Consider the following 5057-nt stretch of genomic DNA (forward strand, 5'->3'; position numbering starts at 1 on the left):
TGATCGTCCTACAAGTCGAAAATTGGAAAAATAAGTGATATTTTTGCTTGATGCTATTTTTGTCGGTATGCAAAATCGTTGTCAAGATTCTCAAACCTTAAAATCAGGCCAGCCGGCAATTGGCGGGTGAAAATTTCAATCAATTCCCATTCCTCACATCAAACTATGCATATAACAATAGCTTTTATGCTGAATGACGGCTATCCGGCTGTCCCTATCCAAAAATTGAGAAATCCATAAGTGTCCCTACCTACTTTGCGCCGAAGCAATACGAATCAAAAAGAACTACGAATGGGGACTTAGAATAATTTTTCATTTTTCCCAACTTTGAAAATAATCACTTGAAAAAAATCTTAGAATCCAAAGAATAGTATACTTGATCGTTCTACAAGTCGAAAATTGGAAAAATAAGTGATATTTTTGCTTGATGCTATTTTTGTCGGTATGCAAAATCGTTGTCAAGATTCTCAAACCTTAAAATCAGGCCAGCCGGCAATTGGCGGGTGAAAATTTCAATCAATTCCCATTCCTCACATCAAACTATGCATATAACAATAGCTTTTATGCTGAATGACGGCTATCCGGCTGTCCCTATCCAAAAATTGAGAAAGCCATAAGTGTCCCTACCTACTTTGCGCCGAAGCAATACGAATCAAAAAGAACTACGAATGGGGACTTAGAATAATTTTTCATTTTTCCCAACTTTGAAAATAATCACTTGAAAAAAATCTTAGAATCCAAAGAATAGTATACTTGATCGTTCTACAAGTCGAAAATTGGAAAAATAAGTGATATTTTTGCTTGATGCTATTTTTGTCGGTATGCAAAATCGTTGTCAAGATTCTCAAACCTTAAAATCAGGCCAGCCGGCAATTGGCGGGTGAAAATTTCAATCAATTCCCATTCCTCACATCAAACTATGCATATAACAATAGCTTTTATGCTGAATGACGGCTATCCGGCTGTCCCTATCCAAAAATTGAGAAATCCATAAGTGTCCCTACCTACTTTGCGCCGAAGCAATACGAATCAAAAAGAACTACGAATGGGGACTTAGAATAATTTTTCATTTTTCCCAACTTTGAAAATAATCACTTGAAAAAAATCTTAGAATCCAAAGAATAGTATACTTGATCGTCCTACAAGTCGAAAATTGGAAAAATAAGTGATATTTTTGCTTGATGCTATTTTTGTCGGTATGCAAAATCGTTGTCAAGATTCTCAAACCTTAAAATCAGGCCAGCCGGCAATTGGCGGGTGAAAATTTCAATCAATTCCCATTCCTCACATCAAACTATGCATATAACAATAGCTTTTATGCTGAATGACGGCTATCCGGCTGTCCCTATCCAAAAATTGAGAAATCCATAAGTGTCCCTACCTACTTTGCGCCGAAGCAATACGAATCAAAAAGAACTACGAATGGGGACTTAGAATAATTTTTCATTTTTCCCAACTTTGAAAATAATCACTTGAAAAAAATCTTAGAATCCAAAGAATAGTATACTTGATCGTCCTACAAGTCGAAAATTAGAAAAATAAGTGATATTTTTGCTTGATGCTATTTTTGTTGGTATGCAAAAATAGCATCACAGAATTTTTAATTGAAAAAAATTATATTCATGTATAATTGAATGCATAAAATTAAACTAAATTCTATATAACTAATTTATAATTTATCAGGTAACCGATATTATTAATTTTTAGTGATGACTTGAAAAGTTGATGCTATTTTTGTTGGTATGCAAAAATAGCATCACAGAATTTTTAATTGTAAAAAATATATATTCATATATAATTGAATGCATAAAATTAAACTAAATTCTATATAACTAATTTATAATTTACCAAGTAACCGATATTATTAATTTTTATTGATGACTTGAAACGTTGATCCTATTTTTGTTGGTATGCAAAAATAGCATCACAGAATTTTTAATTAAAAAAAATATATATTCATATATAATTGAATGCATAAAATTAAACTAGATTCCATACAACTATTTTATAGTTTATCAAGTAACCGATATTATTAATTTTCAATGATGTCTTGGAACGTTGATGCTATTTTTGTTGGTATGCAAAAATAGCATCACAGAATTTTTAAATGAAAAAAATTATATTCATATATAATTGAATGCATAAAATTAAACTAAATTCTATACAACTAATTTATATTTTATCAAGTAACCGACATTATTAATTTTCAATGGTGTCTTGGAACGTTGATCCTATTTTTGTTGGTATGCAAAAATAGCATCACAGAATTTTTAATTAAAAAAAATATATATTCATATATAATTGAATCCATAAAATTAAACTAAATTCTATACAACTATTTTATAGTTTATCAAGTAACCGATATTATTAATTTTCAATGATGTCTTGGAACGTTGATGCTATTTTTGTTGGTATGCAAAAATAGCATCACAGAATTTTTAATTGAAAAAAATATATATTCAGATATAATTGAATGCATAAAATTAAACTAAATTCTATACAACTAATTTATATTTTATCAAGTAACCGATATTATTAATTTTCAATGATGTCTTGGATCGTTGATGCTATTTTTGTTGGTATGCAAAAATAGCATCACAGAATTTTTCATTGAAAAAAATATATATTCATATATAATTGAATGCCTAAAATAAAAATAAATTCTATGTAACTAATTTATAATTTATCAAGTAACCGATATTATTAATTTTCAATGATGTCTTGGAACGTTGATCCTATTTTTGTTGGTATGCAAAAATAGCATCACAGAATTTTTAATTAAAAAAAATATATATTCATATATAATTGAATGCATAAAATTAAACTAGATTCCATACAACTATTTTATAGTTTATCAAGTAACCGATATTATTAATTTTCAATGATGTCTTGGAACGTTGATGCTATTTTTGTTGGTATGCAAAAATAGCATCACAGAATTTTTAATTGAAAAAAATTATATTCATATATAATTGAATGCATAAAATTAAACTAAATTCTATACAACTAATTTATATTTTATCAAGTAACCGATATTATTAATTTTCAATAGTGTCTTGGAACGTTGATCCTATTTTTGTTGGTATGCAAAAATAGCATCACAGAATTTTTAATTAAAAAAAATATATATTCATATATAATTGAATCCATAAAATTAAACTAAATTCTATACAACTATTTTATAGTTTATCAAGTAACCGATATTATTAATTTTCAATGATGTCTTGGAACGTTGATGCTATTTTTGTTGGTATGCAAAAATAGCATCACAGAATTTTTAATTGAAAAAAATATATATTCAAATATAATTGAATGCATAAAATTAAACTAAATTCTATACAACTTATTTATATTTTATCAAGTAACCGATATTATTAATTTTCAATGATGTCTTGGAACGTTGATGCTATTTTTGTTGGTATGCAAAAATAGCATCACAGAATTTTTCATTGAAAAAAATATATATTCATATATAATTGAATGCCTAAAATAAAAATAAATTCTATGTAACTAATTTATAATTTATCAAGTAACCGATATTATTAATTTTCAATGATGTCTTGGAACGTTGATCCTATTTTTGTTGGTATGCAAAAATAGCATCACAGAATTTTTCATTGAAAAAAATATATATTCATATATAATTGAATGCCTAAAATAAAAATAAATTCTATGTAACTAATTTATAATTTATCAAGTAACCGATATTATTAATTTTTAATGATGACTTGAAACGTTGATGCTATTTTTGTTGGTATGCAAAAATAGCATCACAGAATTTTTAATTGAAAAAAATATATATTCAGATATAATTGAATGCATAAAATGAAACTAAATTCTATACAACTAATTTATATTTTATCAAGTAACCGATATTATTAATTTTCAATGATGTCTTGGAACGTTGATGCTATTTTTGTTGGTATGCAAAAATAGCATCACAGAATTTTTCATTGAAAAAAATATATATTCATATATAATTGAATGCCTAAAATAAAAATAAATTCTATGTAACTAATTTATAATTTATCAAGTAACCGATATTATTAATTTTTAATGATGACTTAAATGTTGATGCTATTTTTGTTGGTATGCAAAAATAGCATCACAGGATTTTTAATTAAAAAAAAATATATATTTGTATATAATTGAATGCACACAATTATGATAAATTCCCTTTTATATATAATTAATTTATTATTCAATATTTATTCATATAAAGGTTGACAATGTAATCATGGAACGGGCAATATATTCTATGTTCAGGCGGTCGAAGTGGACCTACAGGTACAAGTACGCGGGACTCTTGATGCACGTGTTTTATACTAGGTCGGGCAATGGCTTCGCTTCCCATACCCAAGTATACTTCGCTTATAGTATAGCACAGCATTGCCACGAGTCCAAGTCGAAGACAGAATGACTCTCTATGTGGTACGCGCTACGGCGTTTGATATTTCGTGTGTAAAAGGATATAATATTATTACTTTTTCACTCATTTTTTTTTTAACAGAGCGTTAACTTACTTCACTCCAAGTAAAATTATAAAGTTGTCAAAATGAAAAAAGTTATTTCTTATAACCATGTCGTTTAAAAATCTAACGATGAATGTTTTCACATTTACAAATGTGGATGAGAGGAAAGTGTTTGAAATTAAAATCAGCAAAACACCTCAAAATGTATTTGATGTTAATAAAACAAATACAAAATAAAATGTGTTGCACATTTAATTTAAAAAATGTGTTATATCAACACCTAATAAAATGAAAAGAGTTTCATATTTTAAAAGAAAAAAAATCGAAGCTCCCTGGTTGATCCTGCCAGTAGTGATATGCTTGTCTCAAAGATTAAGCCATGCATGTCTCAGTACATGCCGAATTAAGGTGAAACCGCGAATGGCTCATTAAATCAGTTATGGTTCCTTAGATCGTACTCACATTTACTTGGATAACTGTGGTAATTCTAGAGCTAATACATGCAAAATAGACTTCTAACCAGAGATGGGAGGAATGCTTTTATTAGATCAAAACCAATCGGTGGTAGGTTTTACCTATCCATCG

General features: G+C 27.8%; 1 non-coding gene across 1 annotated transcript in view; it reads left to right on the top strand.

Annotated features, from left to right (window-relative positions):
• The first annotated feature begins 4801 nt into the window (after positions 1–4801).
• LOC135171852 (small subunit ribosomal RNA) overlaps positions 4802–5057 on the top strand; it is a 1920-nt gene continuing 1664 nt past the window's right edge. Inside the window, exon 1 of the ribosomal RNA XR_010300674.1 lies at positions 4802–5057. This exon is cut by the window's right edge and continues 1664 nt beyond it. This is a non-coding gene — a ribosomal RNA (small subunit ribosomal RNA).

The sequence above is a fragment of the Diachasmimorpha longicaudata genome, unplaced genomic scaffold, assembly GCF_034640455.1.
Source record: "Diachasmimorpha longicaudata isolate KC_UGA_2023 unplaced genomic scaffold, iyDiaLong2 ctg00000116.1, whole genome shotgun sequence".
In the NCBI taxonomy this organism is placed as follows: Eukaryota; Metazoa; Arthropoda; class Insecta; order Hymenoptera; family Braconidae; genus Diachasmimorpha; species Diachasmimorpha longicaudata.